Source organism: Camelus bactrianus, chromosome X (assembly GCF_048773025.1).
Source record: "Camelus bactrianus isolate YW-2024 breed Bactrian camel chromosome X, ASM4877302v1, whole genome shotgun sequence".
In the NCBI taxonomy this organism is placed as follows: domain Eukaryota; kingdom Metazoa; phylum Chordata; class Mammalia; order Artiodactyla; family Camelidae; genus Camelus; species Camelus bactrianus.
Genome location: NC_133575.1, coordinates 16,900,637 through 16,924,594, shown reverse-complemented (window position 1 = coordinate 16,924,594; position 23,958 = coordinate 16,900,637). Strand labels below are relative to the sequence as shown.

Sequence of the window (23,958 nt, the reverse complement as noted above, 5' to 3'; positions counted from 1 at the left end):
AAAATTACTTAAATGTGAATGGTCTAAACACAACAATTAAAAGAGATTGCCATACTAGAAACAAAGTAAGACCCAATTATGTATCGTCTATAAGAAAACCACTTTCTAAAAATAGACTGAAAGGATAAAGGTAAAGGGATAGAGAAAGACGTACCACGCTACCACTAATTTAAAAAAAAAAAGTTGGAGTAGCTTTGTTCATTTCAGATGAAGAAAATTTCAGAACAAGAGAAAATATCAGGGATAAAAAGAGGAACTACATAACGATAAAAGGATTAATTCCCTAAGAAGATGTATCATTCCTAAATATGTGTGCACCTAACAATAAAACATCAAAATACACGAAACAAAACCTGATAGAACTGGAAGTATAAAGCGAGAAATCCACTACTATAGTTGGCCACTTCAGCCCCTGCCACCCACCATCAGTAACTGCTAGATCAAGTAGGCAGAAAAACCAGTAAGGATATAGCTGAGTCGAATGGTACTGTCAATCAACATAATCTAATTGACAGCTATAGAAGACTCTATCCAACAACGGCAAAATACACATTCTTCTCAAGCTTGCATGGAACATTCACCAAGATAGACCTCATTCTGGGCCACATAACCTACTTTAACAAATTTAAAAGAATAAGTCATACAAAGTATGTTCTCAGACCACAATGAAATTAAACTAGAAATCAGTAACAGAAAGATAGCTGGAAAAATTGTCACATATTTGGAAGTTAAACAGCATACTTCTGAGTATCACATGGATCACAAGAGTCTCAAGAGAAATTGTAAAATATTTATAACTAAAGTAAAATTAAAGTACAACTTAGCAAAATTTGTGGGATGTGGCAAAAACAGGGCTTCAAAGGAAGTTTATACCTTTACATGCATATATTAGAAAAGAAAAAAGACCCAAAATCAATAACCTAAGCTTCCACCCTGGGAAACTAGAGATGTAAGAGCAATTTATGCCTACAGCAAGTAGAAGACAACAAGTAATAAAAATTAGAGCAGGGGGAGGGTATACCTCAGTGGTAGAGCAGGTGCCTAGCATGCACAAGGTCCTGGGTTGAAATCCCCAGTACCTCCATTCAAATAAATTAATTAAATTTAAAAATCTAATTACCTTCCCCACCCCTCAAAAAAAAGACATTAAAAAATTAGAGCAGAAGTCAATGAAATTGAAAATAGGAAAACAGATAAAAATCAACAAAACTAAAAGCTGGTTCTTCGAAAAAAATTTTTAAACTGATAACCCCCTGGCCAAACTGACCAAGAAAAAAAGAGAGAAGACACAAGTTACCAGTATTAGGAATCTACAGACATAAAAGGAAATTTAGGAATACTGTGAACAACTCTATGTCCACAAATTTAATGATTTAGATTAAATGAACCAATTCCTTGAAACATACAAACTACCAAAACTCAAACAAGGAGAAATAGATATAAGGCTATTTAGATTCACCATTAAAGCAAGTGAATGAATAAAATAACCTTCCAAAAAAGAAATCACTAAGCCCAAATGGTTTCACTGGTAATTCTACCCAACATTTGAGGAAGAAATTATACCAGTATTTCCCAATCTCTCCTAGAAAGCAGAGGGAACACTTCCTAACTCATTCTATGAGGCCATCATTACCCTTGTAACAAAACAAGATGACATTACAAGAAAACTACGAACCAGTATCTCTCATTAACATACCTGCAAAAATCCTCAACAAACTATTAGTGAATGAAATCCAAAAATAACTATGCACTGCATTCAAGTGTGATTTATGCCAGATGTGCAAGGCTGGTTCAATATTCAAAAGAAATCAACCTAACCCATTACATGAGCCTGGTGTATTTCATAGTGCCAACATATTAAAAAGTGCTCAAAAACAAAAACAAACTCCACACAGTCCCAACAACGAACTAAAACAATCTGAGCAAAAAAATAAAGTAGTCCTTGATTTATAACCCCAATTGTAATAGAAATATCTATGAATCTACACTGATATGAATAAATGATTTAATAAATAAATGGGGAATAATATACCGAGGAGAAGAGTTCCAAATAGTTTATGTAGATACACTGCCCTTAAGGAAGTGGACGATAACTCCTCACTCTTTAAGTGTGTTACTCATGATGACTTTCTTCCAAAGAGGATAACATGGAAAGAGGGAGAAAAGGGTACCTTTACAATGGAGAAAGCTGACTGTCACTCCCTTAGCCAGGTGGTCAACGTCACCATTAGCAGTGATCAGTCACATTGAGAGTATGTACTTGCGACATAATGTGATGAAAACGGCACTTCACCTCTGTGATCTTCCATCCAAAACCACATTAACCCATTATAATCATGATAAAAATATCAAAGAAACTCAAATTGAGGGACAGTCTCCAAAATACCTGACCAATAACCCTAAACATTGGCAAGGTCACCAAAAATAAGGAAAGTCTGAAAAACCCTGACAACCTAGAGGAGGCTAAGGAGAGACATAGCAAGTAAACGTAATGTGCTATCCTGGAAGGGATCCTGGAACAGAAGATGGACATTAGAGAAAAACTGAGGGAATCCGAATAAAATGTTGGAATTCAGTTAATCATCTTGTATTAATGGTTTATTAATGGACAATGTACCGTATTAGTGTAAGATGTTAGCAGGTAAAACTGGATTTGGATATGTGAGAACTCTCTGCCATCTTTAATCTCTATCTTTGCAATAATTCTGTAAATCTGAAACGGCTCTAAAATTAAAAGTTTACCTTAAAAATGACCACTGCAGTTTTAAAATTACCATAGCATGCCAAAAGACTTTTCAGGGTGAGCAACACAGGCAGAACCATTTGTCCTGGTCCCCTCTCCTAATGTCCATGTACACAGACACATTTGCCCAGCTGAGCAATTTGTGTATCAGCCCCACATTAATAGACACCGCTTCACCAGCTGTTTCAATTTCTAAGAAAACAGATCAGTTCAACTTGTAGACATCCCAGACAGGCTCCACACTCACACCTGTGCATACACACACGTGCTGCACTTGTATCTGCCAGATTGACAGATGATTAAGTGATCATTATCCGGTTATGAAAAATTAAAATAGAAGGATAAAAGGCAAAACCTGACTATTCTGTTCTACCTTTGAATTGTACTGCTTTGGGCCAACCACTGTTGCAGCACACCTCGGTTCGCGCTCTTTCCTTTCCCTGCGATTCCTACTAGGCTGCTTACTGATGAACAGACTGGCCCAAGCAAGGGAGAGACAAGAGAAGCCTCAGGAGAGGGAAAATCCAGAACCTGAGTCCAAGCCCCGAAATAATTAGCTATAGAGGCTCCACTGCCTTTCTGTCATCTGACTGTTAAGTGAGAATCCTGTTCTTCATCACAAATTTCCTTCTGTCTTGGCTTCGCGTTTTACAAACGACTGGCACTTTTAAACTATGAGAATGGTTTACCTTTCTGGCTGAACAGTCTCTCAAAAATCATTTTATTAGGGGGAAAAAACAGGGCCAGCAGCTCAGTGAGTTCTCTCTTGGCAGCATATCTTTTTATTTTTGAATTTCATTGTGACTTGTTTGCTTGTCCCTCTGCCACCGTCTAGTCTAACATCCTAATAACAGCCTGTAACTTGTAATTTGGATTTTCAAAGCTGTATTTTTCAGGCATGTTCTTTCTGTCCAAATCAAAGACACCATTTCAGTGTCAGACGGAGGGACAATGAGAGAAAACATGAGCAGGCAGGTGCATATACACACATTCACACGCGTGCACACACACGCACACGCACACAATTTCCAGTCAAAGTCTTGCCTGAGTTCTAGCTCAAATATTTTTTGTTTTTCTCTTTCCTCTGTTTCTGAGCATCTAGCTTCCTGGGCTATAAAGGAAGTTTGGGGTTTGGGTTATTTTTATTATTCAATGACCTTAAGTAGAGTTCCGACCATTATATTTTCAAATCAATATTGAAGATTCTCCTATCAAAGATACAGAGATTTTTGCAAATAAAAGCATTCTGACCTTCAAGAACATTTAATTTAAGCACACAAGCATCTTGTATTATTGCTTGAGTCTTTATATTTTGAACTTTCTTCATCTGTTCTGTGCTCTGTGTCAATAGTGATTAAGTTAGTAAAACTTACTGTGCTCAGACTGTCTTCCAATATGAGGAAGAATTTTTTTTACATATCTCCACCCAGTTACTTCTTCCCACAAATGTTCCCGCCTCTTAAATAGAAATATTGTTTACAGACACCTCCAAGGGAAATTTAGTGTATCTTTTCAACTGCTGAAATTCTAGAGCTGTAAGTGACTAAAAATAATTAGCCCAACACTTCATTTTAAATATAAATAATAATTTGTAAAAACAAGAAGCTATCATTATTAGCAAACACATGCCATGGTATAGCTTATCTTATTCTTTAAGTTTGTGACTCTGCTCAAATTTAGATACTTACACGAGGCAACATAATCGATAAGATTCCTACTAACAATGGAGTTATACTATTTTTAATACATGATTATGTACCAAGAAGTGACAATTAGCAAATTAAACAATTGTGCTGTTATAAGAATTAAATAGCCTAATTTAGTTGTTCCATTAATTTTTACCTTAATTTCTAGCTGTTGCTAGTGACTAGAAAGTAAAGTTATTTGGTTATCACAAATATACTTAAATTTGCATTCCACAAGTTTCACTCATCATAAACTATATTCTTTAGGTGAATATATATACACATTTTTATCTTACCTTGATCCAAAAAGGACTTCAAGCCATTTACAGACGTTCCTGTAATGTAGCAAAATAAAATCCCATTAAAATTTTAAAAACATATGAACCAAAAGATAACTCATCACAGGAAACTAATACAAAGCAATTAATAAGGTTGGAACACATTGGTGTTCATGCCAAAGGTAGCCCAATACTTTTGGATCTAAGCTTGCCAACTACCAATAGGAATATAGATCCAATTTCAAGTTTTATAGAACGTATGAAGAAAAAATAAACTAGTTGCTCATGAAAAGCACTACTGCTGAGACCAGAGGACAAAATATCTCCCAGTACTGTCTCAGAAAGATCAGAGTTTAATTCTATTCACAGAAATATCTATATGATAGTCAGTGAAAAGTTTCACAGAGCTTTGATTTTTTTTAAACAAATTAATACTAGCTAGGATTCTATTAGGTTGACTATATAATTGATTCCGGTACTCAGTTCTCTGGGTTGTCAATTAGTACACTTCAGAGTTTCTAGCAGTGGTACCTAACCAGGGGTGGTAGGGCTTTGGAAGCATGGGACGGCAACTGTTAGTTCTCATGATGATGGGAGGTGGGCATCATTGACATTTGGTGAGCAAGGTTTGGGGATTTTAACATACTACAATGCATAGGAAAGTCACACACAATAAAGAATTCTAATGTCCCAAATGACAACTGCAGCCTCACTGAGAATTACTAAGAGAAATGAACGGATTTCATGTTTTTCAAATAATCCCCCTACAGATACTGTTTCTCTTGGACAAGCTATTAAAAGGTATTGCCTGGCATTGAACTCAAAATTATTCTACCTGGCAAGTATTCAAAACATTTTTTAAGCTAATACCTCTGACCATGGCATAAAGTCTTACTTAAATAACAATTTTCCTATGGATGGGTATTTATCCATAAAGAGGCAAGACAATAAAATAGATTTGTTTCTCTTTCCTCTTACAGTAGCCACAAGTCAATGACTGAGAATAGCCATCATGCCATCTGTACTATGTACATATTATATATATTTTGCATATGCATATGGGGTTCATACATGAGTAATAGTTCTTTCTGATTCTTGGATAAACCTGGAACTGGTATTTTCATACATGACTTTCTTCATTAGTCTAACACCAAAACCTGGTATAATGACTCTGGCCTTATCTTTCAACCCATACCAAGTTCGTTCATAAAAGATCTCTTCATTTCAAATTCCTCAACACCAGGCAGGGCACTCTCATTTGTTTCTATAGTTCTATTATTATTATTATTATTATTACTACTACTACTACTACTACTACTACTACTACTACTACTACTACTATTATTATTACTACTACTACTATTATTATTATTACTACTACTACTACTACTGGCTTTAAAATGTTATTTACTACATTATCAAAACATTTCTTCTGTCTTCAATATGGGGTCTATATCAAAATAGGATATTTTCATGAATAAATCATTATGTTCTTCATTCCAAGAAATTGCTTTTTTTTTTTTTTTTAATTATCACTCCCCACACCCAACCCAGTGGCCAACCCATCATGGCCACTGAAGCTTTGCGGGGATATAACACAGACAAATGCAGAGAATTCAGTCAAATTTTTGGTTTTCAAACTCATGACAGAGAAATCATTTCAAAATTCAAAATGTCTGATAAGCAAGAGCTAGGAATTTTGGAATTCAAAAGGCAAACCTAGAAGAAACAAGATGCAAAGTTTATGCCTGAATCGAAAGAGAATGGAGAAAAAGCCAGATTATTTATTCCAAGGATAAAACAAAGGCTGCCAGGGCAAAGGCGGGAAGAAAGAAACATTACCCAGGAGGAAGGCTGGTTGGAAAGTGGGTAAAAGGACTAGACTTCACGTAACCACAAAGAAAGGAGCTGAATCAGCACTTGAGAAATAGCATGGCCTCTGCTCAAGCAAGAGCCACCCATTACAAGAACCAGGGAGCCATAAGGAAGCTAAGCCAGTCCCCAAAACTGTCCAAGAAAGGCACAGGGGAATCCCCCACTTCACCACTGCACCCAGGAGTTCTAATGATCCCACTGGATGCCAAGCAGCAAGGACCTCCCATTAACAGCAGCCTGCACACCATTCATTGATGAGCAAGAACTAGATAATGCCTGTATCCCAAGAACTGTTTTTGGACCCATCCACATGGACAACTGTCCTATCAAGAACTTAGTTGAATCATCACCCTCCCAGCAAAGGGGGGCTTTGGACAACCAGAGGCAAAATGGCGACATAAAAATGAGAGAACACAACACTTAAGTTTGCATGGAATTCAATCCAGCCTGAGATCTTTGTTGGGCCCTGCTTTACAATATCCCACAGTTCTGCTGCTACTACTGTCATATGTACAACTTACCTGAGTGCCTATTACCTTAATACTACTACGTATAAGATCAGAAGATTTCAACATGCTTAGAAGTACAGTGTTAAGACATATAAAAACGGAGTTGTTCTGTGGAAGTAAGGCCAGAGGGGCTTCAGAGCCCTTGTTGTTGGGCCTCTTACCACAACCACCCTCACTGCCAGCTCAAGTGACCCCTGTTATCTTCCTATGAAAACATACTTTGTAAAATATTCTTCTAGAATTTTCTGGGGAGGATTTGGTTTTGTCTCATAATGGACAATGATGCTTCCTAAATGTAAGGCTGCATTCCCACTGCATCAGAATCATCTGGAAAGTATTTGTTTATGTCTTTATTGCCCCTACTCTGGAGAGTGTGACCCACAGATCTGAGATAGGGTAGAGAAATCTGTTTTGAACAAGCTTCCCAGGTGACACAGACATTCAGATGGGTTTCCAGCCAGCTCAGATAAAGCTCACAGGTGGTGCTATTAAAATCCCTCAAAGACTCAAATAGCACCAACGCCTCATTGACCTTCTCTGGAGATGCTGACTTAATGCTTTATCTGATCAACTCCCAAGTGACTCTTCAGCCTCCTTGTTGTGATTTATCTGGAAGCTAAGTTTTCAACTAAGGAGCAGACATGATTCCATGTCGTCCTCTACCTATATTTTCAAATTGACTCCACGGTATGTTTCTATCTCATTTTTCATTTCAGTCTGCAGGCAATATACATTTATGTTGCACTGGAACAAAAGGCTTTTTCCTGTATCTGTCCCTACATCATCAGTATCCATTGAAGTTTTTGTGAGAGTGAAGATTAGTACAAGGAAGTTTTGTAAATGAAATAATGCTGACGAGCTTCTCTGAAGCCTCCTTTTAATGTGTTTTTTTTTTTTCAAAGAGGTTATGGTTTGAAGCAGGCTTCGAAGTAAATGAACCCATTAATCAGGCACTAAAGCGCTGCTACAGCAGTTTAAAACTATATCAATGAAAGTGTATTCTGGAAACCTTTTGCCAAAACTGTCCAGCTTGATTGATTGTTTTATATATACGTATATCTTTTGTTCCCATAGTGCTGCTGTGTTCCTGAGTATAGGCAATATTTAATGTTCATAGGGCAGAAGAAGAAAAATAACACATCCACAAATATCCAGTCTTTATATGAATGCTCATATAGTAAACCAAGTATTCCACAGTGAAAGGAGATGCATTTAGGCTGCACACACCTCAACCACAATAGCAAAGCAAGTGAAGATTGTCTTTGGCCACTGCTTTTGCTTCTTATTACCCCATCAATCTTTTCCTGCCCCATGGTTCACAACTACCCATCCCAACAAAGGCAATCTCCTGAGTTCAGCATCCTTGCCTTCTAGAAGCTTTCTCCAACCACCTTATCTAAGAGGGCAACCCCCTTCCCTAACACTGTAGCACTGTCAGTTCTGACAATCTGTTCCGTCTTCTTCACAGCACTAATCACCTTTTGTTTAGTGTTGCTCTCCTCCACTGGAATGGAAAATTTGAGAGCAGGACCCCGTCTGTCTTGTCCTCACAAGTTAAGCAGAGCCAAGCTCAGCACATCATAGGCACTCAAGAAATATTTGTTGAACTTAATAGAAGGAACACGAACTACTGAAAATCAGTTGGCCAAATATCTGCTCTCCAAAAGGCTAAATAGAAGTTGATTTGCTATTTGAAAATTTGATGAAAAAAAAAAATTCTAAAAGTGCTAGAACAGGCATAAAAGAGAAAACAACACAACAGAGGATCCGAAGGAATTTCATATAAACTGAAAAAAAAAAATCCTACTTGAACTTCTGAAATGTTGTATAAGGAAAAAATACCTTTCTAGTTATTAAATATCTTTGTAAAAATATCAAACTGCTATATCAGTCTTGGTTTGCAACACTTTGACTAGTCTTCCAAATGCTGCTATAAAGACAAAAATGAAAGCTAGTCAAGTAAAAAAACTTCACAGAAATCTCCCAAAGCTCTTAGGACCATTCAGTGTCAAATGCAGTAAGCTTCATAAAGATTTAATATGGGGAAGTTAAGTTTTAGGTAAACTGATGAATTTGATAAGTTAGGCTAATCGTTCACTTGAAAAATATTGTTATTTAACAAATCAACTATTCAGCCTATTGATTTTAGCTATTTAGCTACAACCTTATTTTGGACCTAGAACTGTATTATTCCCACCTTACAGTGGATGAACCTGAGGTCCACCAGCTTGCCCAAGGACACCCCAGCAGTAAATGGTGGAGCTGGCCTTCAGACTCCAGTCTTTCAAAATGTGGAGTCTGAGCCTTCAACAACAAGTGGTACTGTCTACCCCCAAGACCCTCAGCAGTCTAGAATTTAATATCAAAGGTTTCAAAACTTCTAGAATACTTCTGTAGGACAGAGATATGTAGTTACTTGTAATTTGCATACGGCAGGAATTTGAATCAAGGCTGCTTAGTGAGCATGTATGGCAGGCTGTGGACGTATCTGAATGCTTATGAAGCTATTATTTTCTGCTCAAGGTTACTTGGTCACTCTCAAGAGTCTGAAATTTACTAGGAAAAGTGCATGCTACAGATGAGAGGTATTTACAAATCTGGGCTATGTTCAGCACCCAGTGAAAGTCAACTTCAAGGTCCTCACAGAAATAGAATATACCTTATGATGGCAGCCTTGGGTATTCATGAATTTTCTGCACTTTCCCACACTGGCCTCTTTGTTTTTCTGAACAATATGGTAAACAGGGCCACTGGCTGAGAAAAAGAGCAGGTGAGTACTGCATGAGACGAACTGGAGACAAAGATTATTTCTGCACATGTCACAGACTAGTCATTTCTCTGCACCAAGCTTTGTAAACATTCAAGAATCTCCTGAGATTCTTAAGCCTCATAGGTTATTTTTGTTTGTTTTTGTTTGCACTTTTTAAAAGATAGTAATTCAATTCTCTCTCATTTCATAGATTTAAACTCAAGCCCCCAAATTTTTAATTTTTCTCAAGGTCACTGACCTGGTCACTGGTGGAGTATGGATGTGAAACTAAGTCTCAGTTTTCCCATGCCAGAGTTCTCTTCTATTATCAATGGTTTTTCAAACTTTTTTTTTTTTAAATGAACCATTTTTCCTCTGAACTGAATCTAACCTCAGTATACGTAACTGATAAAGGCTGCATTTTATTAGTATAAAATTATTGATGGGTATTATATGCAGCATTTACTTATAACATCAATCGAAGAGAAACATGAGATTTTTGAAAACATTTGAAATAGGGGATTAAGGATGCCAACAAATCTGTCTCAGCATCCAATTTTTCTTTTTATTTTATTACACAGTACCGAGAAAATCCTGACTCACTCAGAAAAGTAATTGCAAATGATAACAGTTTTTAATAACTCCCCTTGCAACCTCAGAATGCTCTTGAATCAAACTTTGCTCTTGAACCAAACTCTTGAAAAGGCTGGGGAACACCATGCCTGGAAAAGAGTTTGGAAACCGCTGCAATTAAACTACATTCCTTTCCCATCTTTTGCACAATATCCCTGCCAATGACTATTCAGTTCAATAGCAGAAGTCATCAACAGACTAAATGCTGACTGAGGATGGTTTGGGAAAAAAAAAACAAAAAAAACAAAAAAAACAGAGCCTGTAGGAAGATGGAAAAAAGAAAAGGGAAAAGCAAAGAGTTCAGTTTCATTCTAGTGCAATTCACTGGAAATTAATTCAACAAATGAGCAGTTTGCCAAATGACTAATTAATCAAATTTATTGATTTGCCAAAAAAAACCAAAACCTGTTTCTTATGACTGTCTAGTTCAGGGCATTTGGTATTGAATGTGATGCTTTTAACAGCATTCTGAAGGCCTTTGCTAAATTTCAGTTGAGTGGTTTTCATTTTGCTTTCAGAGCAGCATTTTAAGGAAAGTACAATTGACTTTGCTCCATCAACCTACAACTCAACAGCAGGGAGGGAGACCTCAGGCCTGCAAAAATCACTCCTGGCCTGCCCACCCCAGAGAGGGGTTACTAATGGGCCGAGAATGAGGAGACCAAGGGGCAGATGGAGAAAAGGTGAGGGGCAGAGAGCGTGCAGAGCACGAGGACTACATGACAGTGGGAGGGAAGAGCAAAAGGGAGGGTTGGGGTGGGCAGAATCCAAAGGCCCCAGAATCCAGGAAAGTTCTGGCTCTTCACAGCTCTCCTTGCTAGTTCCTCCAGTATCAATGGATGTAGACTTTGTTAAGAAATTAGGTTTCAGAAATGGGTAAAATTGCTGAGTATAAGACATGCATTCTCTTAAACTACTTGGAGAAAAATTAAGAGATTATCAAATCCTCCTCCCTCAAAAAAAAAAATACATACACACACACACACACACAGAAAGTATATACCACTGGAAGTGTGGAAATTCAGCCGGGAATGAGAAAGCAACTTTCTCATAAATCCAACTAGAGGCAAACCCTGGATTAAAACCAGATCTGATTCTTAGACTAATGCCTTTCCTGTTGCTTTTTATAGCTTTTTAAGGTGAATATGCCTGTCTGGACATTTGCCTCCGTTGGCTCTTAGAGATTTCTCCCCAAAATAATACCAAAGTAAAGTAAAATGAAATTACATTTCACAAGTTAATTTCTTATTCTTTTTAAGTGACTAAATTAATAGGCTAAAGTTTCAATCGGTCCAAAAGACATAACCCTCGTAAAAATGAAGTCCTTCTTAAACGCCAATTTAGTCATCAGGTCTGAGACACTTTTGTTTAAACCTGCCTAATTTTTAGAGGTTTAGACGTAGTTAAGCTTTTTCCCATTCTTTGAAGACTTCCTGCAAATGAGACATGCAGCCATTTTATAAAAATGATAAATTGGCTTGTTGCAAGTAGCCCAGCATCCTATTCCTCATGTCTTTTTCTCCTCTCACACTGTATCACTTCCTGGAAGTATTAATAGTTGCATTTCAGTTTCCTATATAAATATTTAAGGACTGTAATTCTGCCCAGTTGACATTGGCAGTGCCTGTGCACGGTGATGTTTCATTATCCGCTCCTCGTATCAACATAATCTTGTCAAACTTTGTTTCCAATAAATATGGCAGGCTGTATTTGGAATATTTTAATAACCGAGCAGAGTCATATTGCTTTCAATCATGGCCTGCTTACAAATCCCCAGCTAAGAGGTGCAGTTACATGGAACAATAACCCATGAGCAGCGTCCCAATATATTTTCATTAGTCAATGACACCCAGCTGCAGAGAGAAATTAGGCTGTGTCCTTTAAAACTCATCGTTCCCTTGTGGCAGAACCACAGCAGGCCGATTGGCTTCACCAAACCTTCCTGCCATTGTTCAATGAATGCTCCAGCTGGGTTGTGTTCATCATAAACCCTAAGTCTGCAATTTTTCAATTCCATATTAGGCTCAGATTCAAAGCCTATTGTTCTGCCATGACTGGGGAGGCAGACAAGGAGAATGTCACTGAGGAGCTATTGTTTAAAGCACTTCTTCTCACCCTATTATTCTGGGTCATTTGGAAAGATAATTTATCTCTGGAAACTTTGGAAACCATGATTGGTTTGGCATTACCTTTGATTTTCTCCTGGTTTCTTAATTCTTTAACAATACTCTTAAGAAGGACATCATTTTTCAGACTTTTCAGATCAAAGTAGCCCAAATGGGGACACTAGAAAGGAAACACTTCAAATGGAAGAAACTTCGTAAGTTATGTTTTCATCTTTGTTTTAACACTAGTTCGTTTTTGTTCTTTCATCATCCAAAAAGCTACGAAAGTGAAACCACATTTTTCTGTAATAGGCAGGTTGCCATTTAGATGAGTAAAACCCCAACATCTCTCAGCAAAAAGAAGTAAGAACCTGAGCTTTACACCTGTAGAGGGCTCACATCACACATCGACCAAGCTGAAATACCTACAAGGTCTGGGACAATCACGTGGGAAGTGTGCAGGGTCTGAAAAACAGCACAGAATGGTGAGGGTCATGAACTAGAATGTGAACTGCCAGCCTAACTGGGGCAGTCGCTGCTCAGATCCAGCTGATTGTTACCCTGTAAGAACAACAGGCCCATGGAGCCAAAGATCGTGATTTTCTTTTGGAGAGACTATAGATCTAAATTTGTACGTGAGATCCTGCAATTTGAGAAGATTAGCTAACATTAAAACCTATTCTGAGGGGATAAACAAAGCATGTCAACATTGGCCTCAGGTCCTGGCCACTGAGTAGCCACCTTACAACTTCCTAAGACAAAACATAAATAAATGAACAGAACAGTCATTCAGTCTGAATATTAAATCATTAATAGAGGCATCAACTGTTAAAACTACAAGAACATTAAAAATCATTCCGTTTGATCTAGTTACTGGAAAAATAATGAAAATAGAAGAAAAAAGTTAACAAACTTAAGCTTTCAGAGGTAACAAGAACTAGCTCATGATGCCACAGCAGATGGCAGGATTCCGAACTCCTCGTCCAGGGTCTATGCTGACATCCAAGTGAACCAGCCTTGACTCCGTAACTCGGGACATTTCTACACTGAACCGGCCAACACCACCATTTGGATAACAAAAGCAGTAACAGGTAAACCAAAGAGTCATATCATTTGTATAGTGAGACTTAAATGCCTATATTTTAAAATATTAGAGGAAATACTTTCAGACTGGAACTTGTCCTCCGTGTTCAAGAAAGAACCTCTCTGGGATACAAAAAGCATTGAACTCTTGCTATGAACCACTTGCTGGGCAAAAAGCTGAGGGTGAAAACAAACATGAGCCCAAAAGTTTATAGTCAAAAGAAACAAACCCTCATCAGGTTTGTCACTCCCTGCTTACAATCCTTCAATGGCTTCCCCAACCTTAAGAGTAAAAGCCAAGTAAATAAAAAATTACTCAAAGAAGCTAGGTAAACAGGAAGACAAAGAGAAGTGTATGTGGTGGGGTACTACTGTGGTTACAGAGGTTCCTCACCTAATGGAAGAGATGTTCCCTTGAAATATATCCCGTTCACGCAAACTATGTGTTATGTTAAACCATAGAAAATTATCAATATTTGACCATTCTTTAACTGTAAAAAATAGTAGTTTCATATGATTCAATCTATTACATAGAATCCTAGCTTCACACTGATTATTACCATTTAATTCTCTCTGGAGAATTCTACACTGTTAACCCCTTCTCCTCCTTCCTGAAAGACTCTTCTTCACTTCCATGATGCCTTGCTTTTCTGATTTTGTATCCTCCTTCATTGGACACTGCTCTTCTAGCTTCTTTGCTTGGCCCACCTTGTCCACCAGAACTCTAAAGGTCAATTTCCTAAGGCCTAGGTTCTGCTTCTTTTCTAAACACTTGCCTATTGTTTATTTATAATATCTATTTGAAGATAATGTCCAAATTTACATAACTAACCAAAATTTTCTAACTACCAGTCTGACACATCTAACTGATAACCTGTTATTCAATTTGGCTATCTTCTCCCAGGCATCCCAGATGCATCATGTTGAAGATCAAGCTCCTGGTCTTTTCCAAAATCTGCTCCACCTTTCTTCCCCATTTCCATAAATGCTACTTCTAACCACCACATTGCTTAAGCCAGAAAACCTGGAGTCCTCCTCAGTATCTCCCACACTCTGACCAAGTCCTGATGGTTCTAAACACAGGATCTCAAAGGTATCTGCTTCTTTCCACCTCTAACGTATCCACCATAGAGCGAGACACCTCTGGCTGGAATACTGCAATACTTCCCTAATAACTCCCCTTCCCTGCTACTGGTCTCTTCTCCACACTATAAATTCATTTCTTGTTCCATTATTTTATTCATTCCTCAAATATTTTGTGGGCCACTATGTGCCAGACAGTGTACTAGGTACTGGAGATTAAATGTTGGACAGAAAGTCCCAATGAAGCAAATACCACATCATGAAACTTTCCTATTTGAAAACTTTCAATGGCTTCTCATCTCTGAAAAAGATCCAAATGAATTAATATGAGAAAAAAGTCATAGATGACGTGGCTTCTGGCCACCTCTCCAGCCCCATCTCTCAGTTTATCCCCCTCACTCTCTGTACTGGTCACATTGGTTTTCTTTTAGTTCTTCAAGCAAGCCAATGTCTTTCCTGATTGTAGGCCTTCCTTCTTGGTAATTTCTCTGCCTGTAAATTTCTTCCCCATCTTCCCCATCACCTCTCCTCTACCATCTCATTTAAATGAAATGGGTAAAAGTCACTCAATTTCTATCACAGTGAAGTGTTAGAAATAAGCTGTGCATATATCCAGAGAAAACTATGTTAATTCGAAAAGATACATGTACCCCAATGTTCACAACAGCACTATTTACAATAGCCAAGACATGGAAATGACCTAAATATCCATCAACAGATGATTGAAGAAGTGCTATATATACAATGGAATACTACTCAGCCATAAAAAGAATGAAATAATGCCATGTGCAACAACATGGATGGACCTAGAGATTATCATACTAAGTGAAGTAAGTCAGACTGAGAAAGACAAATATCATATGATGTTGCTTATATGTGGAATCTTAAAAATTATATAAATTTTATTTATAAACCAGAAATAGACTCACAGACATAGAAAACAAACTGCTTATCAGGGGGGAAAGGGGGGTGGGAGGGATAGATTAGGAGTTTGGGATTAACAGATACACACTACTATATATAAAATAAACAAGTACCTACTATAGAGCACAGGGAACTATGTTCAGTTTCTTGTAATGAGCTGTAATGGAAAAGAAATTGAAATATATATGTATGTGTGCAGGTATGTATATGTATAACTTTGCTGTACACCTGAAACTAACATTGTAAATCAACCACACTTTAATAAAAAATAAGAATAAAAAAAAGAAAGAAGCCCTGAAACCCTGGACCTAAAGTCAAAAACATTGAGTGCACATCTTGGGTCGGTGGAAGGTTTGTCATTAGTTGTCTCACCAGTAAAGAAAGGGGTAAGCATGGAGAAAAGACAGTCTCCTTAGCAAGTGATGTTGGGAAAGCTGGATAGCAGCATGTAAATCAATGATGTTATAACATTCCCTCACTCCATACACAAAAATAAACTCAAAATGGCTTAAAGACAAATATAAGACAAGACACAATAAATCTCCTAGAAGAAAACACAGGCAAAACATTCTCTGACATAAATCTTAGCAATGTTCTCCTAGAGCAGTTTACCCAGGCAATAGAAATAAGAGCAAAAATAAACAAATGGGACCTAATTAAATTTATAAGCTTTTGCACAGCAAAGGAAACCATAAGCAAAACAAAATGACAACCTACGGAATGGGAGAAAATATCTGCAAATGATGCAACTGACAAGGGCTTCATTTCCAGAATATATAAACAGCTCATACAACTTAACAACAAAAAAACCAACAACCCCATCCAAAAATGGGCAGAAGACCTAAACAAGCAATTCTCCAATGAAGACATATAAATGGCCAACAGGCACATGAAAAAATGCTCAATATCACTATCAGAGAAATGCAAATCAAAACTACAATGAGGTATCACTTCACACCAGTCAGAATGGCCATCATTCAAAAGTCCACGAACAATAAATGCTGGAGAGGGTGTGGAGAAAAGGGAACCCTCCTATACTACTGGTGGGAATGTAGTTTGCTGCAGCCATTATGGAAAACAGTATGGAGATTCCTCAAAAGACTGAAAACAGACCTACCATATGATCCAGTAATCCCACTTCTGGGTATATATCCAGAGGGAACTCTAATTTGAAAAGATACATGCACCTCAATGTTCACAGCAGCACTATTTACGATAGTCAAGACATGGGAACAACCTAAATGTCCATCAATAGATGACTGGATAAAGAAGCTGTGGTATATTTATACAGCGGACTACTACTCAGCCATAAAAAATAAAATGATACCATTTACAGCAGCATGGATGGACCTGGAAATCGTCATTCTAAGTGAAGTAAGCCAGAAAGAGAAAGAAAAATACCATATGAGATCGCTCATATGTGGAATCTAAAAAACAAAAACAAAAACAAACAAACAAACAAAAACAAAGCGTAAATACAGGACAGAAATAGACTCATAGACAGAGAATACAGACTTGTGGTTGCCAGGGGGGTGGAGGGTGGGAAGGGATAGACTGGGATTTCAAAATTGTAGAATAGATAAACAAGATTACACTGTATAGCACAGGGAAATATACACAAAATATTATGATAACTCACAGAGAAAAAAATGTGACAATGAGTGTGTATATGTCCATGAATGACTGAAAAATTGTGCTGAACACTGGAATTTGACACAACATTGTAAAATGATTATAAATCAATAAAAAATGTTAAAAAAATAAAAATATTAAAAAAAATTAAAAAAAATAAAGACTATCTACTGCAGACCCCTGTCTTACTGATAAGGAAACCAAGGCCCAGAATAGTTAAATTAACTTATCATAGTACAATAAACAGCTCTTTTGTTGGGCAAACCCTTTTTCTAACATTATGTAGGTGCTATTGGCCTTTGGAACTGAACAGATTGTTTTGTACTAAGGGAGGAAAACAGACAGTCATATTTAGCTAGGATAGTAATTCAAAATGTTTGCACTGGTACACAGACAGAAACTAACAGTAAATGAAGAAACTGGGATGCTTAGTTAAATATATATTTTTTAAAAAGATGTTTTATAAAGATGCGAACATTCAGTACAGCAGATGGACACCCTGTTCGTAAAATCATTTCCCTGATATACAAATTCTAAACCTTCCATTGTCACAGTACTTTCATTAGTAAATTGGTTCAATGACCAATGCAAGGAACAAAAATGTCCATCTCCCTAGGAGACAGGGAAGCATATGCTGCATGTAGGTCCTAGAGAATCTCCTGACATGAGTACTTCCAATCAAAGAATTGTTTTCTAGTTGAAATCAAGCTTAAATAAGGGAGGGAAACACCTTATGGGAGAAAAAACCAGCTGGCTGAGATTGGTGGTTAAGATACAGACTAAAGGAATCACTTCCCCAGAGACCTTAGAAATTAAAGTTGGCCAGTCTGGGGACAGAGGGATAATATGGCCGGTGGCTCAGTTGACATGTTCATTTAAGTTCTGGGGCAAGAGTGTGAGTATGTCCCAGTCATCTTAAAAGGTAGTTACAAAGAGAGCCAAATACTAATTTTATCAAAACACCCTGTGTGGCACCTTTACCATAAGTAGACACAGAGCTAGTGAGTGAAAAAAAGTTAAAAGAAATGAAGTCAACAACAGAAACTGCAGGAAACATTCATTTACATACTTTAATTGGCACCAACTTATGAAAATTTAAATTTCATCCTCTTTCATAAATAAGCTATGTAGAACTCATCAGATGCCGTAAATATGGGTCACCTTATTTAGAACGCAGGGGATAAACCTGAACAGAAATATTTTAAATAGAAATCTGAGGGATGATGAAGATTTAACTGTTACACAGTCTTGTTTATGACGTATTTGAAATCTCAGTGAGACGGCGTATAGCAATTCTACCATCTTTGAAGACATCATGGAGAATACAAAAATTATCTTTGAGGAAAATAATCTGGATACAAGAGTCATTGTTAAGAGCTTTTTCAATGCAATTCTTCTCACCTGTAAGGTCCAATGGACTCTTCTAAGCCCACCTAAATCTCTCTTGTTTTCAAGGTCCAATCCATATCCCATCCATAAAAATATGGAAAACAGTCAACTTGACTGGATTATACATTAAAGCAAGATTTTCTTTTTAGTTTTCAAATTATCAAAACTTAAAAAAAAATAATAACAATGCCGAAGCTTGTGAGGGTGCAATGAAACAGAGCTCTCGCTGGGAAGAATGGTGGGAATTTGGTTAACATATCAAGAGGCTTAAAAGAACTCATTCTTTGACTTACTAGTTCCATTTCTGGGAATATATAAAAAAGATAGAATCAGATTAAGAGAAAACAACTTTTAGTGCATAAAAATATTGGTTCCCATGTTATTTAAATGGGAAAACTGGAAATATTGATATGGCCCACAATAGGGGAGTTGAAATTACAGTATATCAACAATGGCCATTTTCATTTTCTTCTCCCTAGTTTTTTATGCCTTAAAATTTTATATGCTGTATTACATCTGCAATGCTATTTATATTTTATACTGCTGCATTTCTTTTATTTTGCTGAATTATTTTTTCTTTTAAGTTGTCTCTCTACAGGCAAGTCTTAGTTCAGGTTGATATTTAAGAAAATTCTCTAGGGCTCTATTCTCACAGTTGGAGACAACAATGAGATTATGACGATGGATACTGTCACCAAAGGAAAGAGGGGTGAGACTATTCTTGAGAAAAATTGACCACTGGCCTTGGACGATCAGGGTGAGTCCCAAAGATTGCTGAGCTCTCAACCGGAGCTGACAAGTGCTGCTTCTAACGTCAGAAGGGAAAAGTTCCCATATTTGTTACATCCTACCAAAAAGAAATAGTAGAGAATTCTAGCAGATTTGAACTCAGAGTGTTTCAAAAGAAAAGCTATTTAGATTGAGCCCGTAGACTGGACAAATGGGCGCTACTGATACAGGAATACTGATATATTTGTGAATGCTTGAGATGGCCAGGCAAGTCAGAGACTGACATTCTAGGGAGGGGGAACTGACATATTCAAAGGCACAGAGATGTGAACAGGCATAGTGTTTAGTTTTGCTAGAGTGTAAAGAGAAACTGGAAAATGAGAGATGAGGCATGAAAGAGGAGAAGGAAGGTCTTCTGTGCCATGTTGAAGAACTGGAGATAAAGAGCCACCAGTGATTTTTCAGCCATCAGAGAAACACGATCAGATGTGCTGCTCAGAAGACTATCAGTGCAGAAGAGGAAGGTAAAACTGGAGGCAGAGAAACCAGATAAAAGTTGTTTAAATAGTCCCGGAAGACATGTTAAAAATTATTGTAGGTTGGATGCAACCTCAGGGCTTGAATATAGAAAAAGGTAGGTTCAGAAGATTTAGTGAGGGAAACCCATTGAGTAATAAAATTAAGGGAAAATGCACATTTGTGTTTCCACCAAGAAGGATCACAAATTGAAGAGCAATGAGCATGGCAATAAAAAACTTGTTCGAATTTGAAAACATGAAACCCTCCTACGTCTGTCTACTTAGATCTGTGGTGGTTGTAACTGATGTCCACAAGTTCTTTGATCCACTTTCAAAAAGATGGAGTCCAGTTCCCCACCCCATGGATTTGGCTAGTCTTGGCAACTCTCTTATAACAAATAAAATACAGCAGATTTACAACATACAAGACTAGAACTCACTCTCTCCCTTGGGATCCAGCCACCATGCTATGAGGAAGCCCAGGCTACACGGAGGGACCACTTGCTCCAGCCGTGTCATCTAACCATAGCTCAGGTGAAGTCCCAGTTGACAGCCAGCCTCAACCTTAAAACCTGTGAGTGAAGAAAACTTTTGAGATGACTCCAACCCCATCCACTACAACTGCATGAGAAACCCCAGATGAGAACTGCCCAGCTGGACTCAGTCAACAACTTCAACTGTGAAAGATAATATATAATAAAATGATAAAATATAATAAAATATAAAATAACATAATTGGGGGAGTTGATTTGTTATGCAGCAAAAGATAACTAGGACACATTCGCAACTATTTTCTTTTAAAATGACAGAGGTCCATACACTTGTCCTCAGGGACAGGACAGAATGTAGGGAATTGGGCAGTACTGAACCTCAGAGTTCCTGAGAAAAGAACTCCAAGGAAGAGAATGTCAACAGGGGCTTCCAAGAGCTCTTAGCACTAGACATGCTAAGACCTTAGCTACAGAAAGACACAAAGAACGTGCTTATCAATTTTCAGGTAATGCAAAGGAGGTAGAAATAACAAACCCCTTAAAAGTTAACTTAAAATTCAACAGCAATTTGATCTTAATTTAACAGAACAGATAATATTGTAAAAAAAAAAAAAAAAACCTCCTACTACAGAATACCTAAAAAGGTTGGAATATAAATTTATGTATAAATATTTATATGTATACATACACACACACACCTCCCCTGTACATGGGAGCTAGGTAGCAAGATACACGGACTCACTGGATAGGTGGATGAACTAGCAAGATAATGAAGTCTTCACTGGCTAAAAAGAAGCAAAAGCAAGAATCCAGAGAGAGAACAAAATGCTACCGCCCACAGCTGCCCTGATGTTATCTGCAGATCCTTGGCTGCCTAGAGTTTTGGGTTTTAAAGGAACAGTGATCAGGCTCAAGCAAAGAGAAAAGCTGAATAGGTTTCTTTGTAATGGTTGGTCCCTTAGGAGCTATACTAACTGAAAAGGGGGGATATTCCAGGTAACAGAGTTATAACAAAGTCATTTTCCTTCCTTAGTCATTTCTTTGGTGGTGGGGGTGGCAGGGTCTCTCCTGATCATCTACAACTGTAAACTGGTGTTCATGCAGAACTGGATCTAGAAATCACCCACCTTCCAAGAACTGAAAAAAAAAAAAACACTGGCAGAGACTTACTTTAAGAGGTCCAGAAATCTCCCAGAAGTAAACCCAACTGCTTTCTGGAAGAAAGCACATTAAACCCAGGTTTTAAAGAATTCTCAGAGATGACAGTTTCTACAAATATTACTCATCACAAAAGGAAGAGAGCAAGAGAGGAAGGAAGGAAGAATACAAATCACAAAACACACAGCGAAATCGGCCACTTATTTCATACCACTTCATATCCTCTTGGCTTTACCCAACACTTGTACAAGTTGCCACTGTGATCTCCAGCTCTGCAGATTCCAGCCAAGTAAAACGTATGCTCCTGAAGATAGGACCAAACTGACAGTGCCTCATTTTATACCTGGGCATTGCACCTCTTGCTTCCCTCCTGAAGCAACCTGCCACTATGACCCAGTGGCGTCACTGTACACAACTTGGTCATGAGAGAGAGCTAACACTCTGTGGGTCAAACTTTGACCAATAGGAGCTACAAGCTGGGGGATGAATGGTTCTCCTTTATCCTCCCAATGGCAGTCTTGAGCAGCAGTTGATTTGGCTCCTCGGATACAGGACTCTCAGGACAAACACAGAGAGTATGCTAGCAACAGACCTTCCAAAAAGAAATTCTGAAGAATTCAGGTCATGACAAAGGAAGATGATTACAGAAGGCAAGTCTGAGATGCAAGAAGGAATAGTGGGCCAAGACTATGGTAAACTGTGGGGAAATGTAAACAAGTATCATCTCTATAAAGCAACGCTAGTTTCCAAATTTGTGATATTAAACACAAGATACAATTAACGCAGTAGACAATAAAAGGATAGTCAGAATTGGGTAAGGAAAGTTAAAGCTTTCTAAAGTCCTCATATTCTTTAAGAGCAGGGTAACTAGTGCTGAGATTCAGGCTTCAACAAGCTAAATATACAGGTGTCACTGGATGTTCAGCTGGATTCTTCCAGACTCATTTGTAATTGGGACACCAATAAGGAAATATCAGATACCAAGGTGAGTGTGCAACTGAAGCTCTCACGTACGCAATTTGCAAACACTTATTTAAGAACCAGTCTCATGACCTTTGGAACCCCCAGGCAGAACAAGGATATAAAAGGGAGTCAGAATGCAGAAATGGGCCAAGATTTGATGAAGATATATCATCTGAGAAAGCTATTCCCAAACTGTGATTTCCCACTTCCCTTGTTGGGGAGGATTGAGGTGGTGCTACCTTCCCACCTCAAGTCTAATCTGAGGCATTTCCATGGTTCCACCCAGCGCGCTCACGCTTAAGTATATTTCCTGTATTTGGAAGACATAGAAAACTTGTCTCTCACGCCCGAAAAACTTAAAGCGACCTATGATGGAAATGGCCACCTAGAGATTCCAGCAGAAAGAAGCTGGTATCAAGTGCTAGATTTCTAAGGGCCATAAAAGTAAAAAAAAAAAAAAAAAATCCTACAGCAAACACCACACTGGGAATGTTAAAAGAATCTCTTTTGAAAGTGGAAAACAGAATGGTCGCTATCACCACTTCTATTCAGTGTTGGCCTGGATGCCCTAGTCAGGCAATTAAGACAAGGAAAATAAATAAAAGCTCGTAAGAACTCAAAAGGAAGAAATAAACCTGACAGATGCTATGATTGTCTGTGTGGAAAAACTAAGATAATCTATAAAGATATAGTCTTATTAAGAGGGTTTAGCAAGAGTGCAACCACACTACAATGCATTAGTTAGCAACCAGCAAAGTTAGCAAAGTCCTGGGTTCAATCCCCAGTACCTCCTCTAAAAGGTAAAATACATAAATAAACCTAATTACCTACCCCCTGCCCCCCCCCCAAAAAAAAAAAAGACACCATTTAAAACCACAACAAATGAATACAAGGCACATAAGAACAAATAGAAAGTTGTGTTAAAGACTTATTGAGAAAATAAAGATATTCAAAGATATTAATAAAGAGTTAAATGGAGAAATACATCCATGGATAAGAATACAATTTCATAAGGCTCTCTTCACACCAAACTCATCTGTAGATTCAATGATATTTTAATAAAAATCCTAACAAGTTTTTTAAAGGTATTTAACAAGCTGATTCTAAAAATGATATTCAAGAACAATAGACCAAGACACTTCCGAAGAAAAACAAGGTGTGAGAACTCATATCAGATATAAAACCTTTCTATAAATTATAACAATTGAACTATTGTGGTTTGGGCATAGGAATAGGCCAATTGACCTCAGTAACAAAACAGAGAGCCTAGAAACAGATTCCTGCCTAAATGGAAACTTGGTACATGACAGAAGGGGCATAAGAAATTGGAGGAAAGGTTGGACTCTTGAACAAATCTGCTGAAACAATTAGTTACACATATGGAGGAAAATAAAATTGGATTTCTTCCTTG

At 37.7% G+C, this 23,958-nt stretch overlaps 1 long non-coding RNA gene across 16 annotated transcripts in view; it reads right to left on the bottom strand.

Annotated features, from left to right (window-relative positions):
- Window positions 1–23,958, bottom strand: part of LOC123612910 (uncharacterized) — a 175,725-nt gene that overhangs the window by 64,555 nt on the left and 87,212 nt on the right. For 15 of the 16 annotated variants that reach the window (XR_012504524.1, XR_012504521.1, XR_012504528.1 and 12 more), the window contains one exon: window positions 4,725–4,763. This is a non-coding gene — a long non-coding RNA (uncharacterized LOC123612910). Of the gene's footprint in view, window positions 1–4,724; window positions 4,764–20,375; window positions 20,508–23,958 lie in introns of all 16 variants that reach the window. The other variant, XR_012504533.1, reaches the window with a different exon arrangement.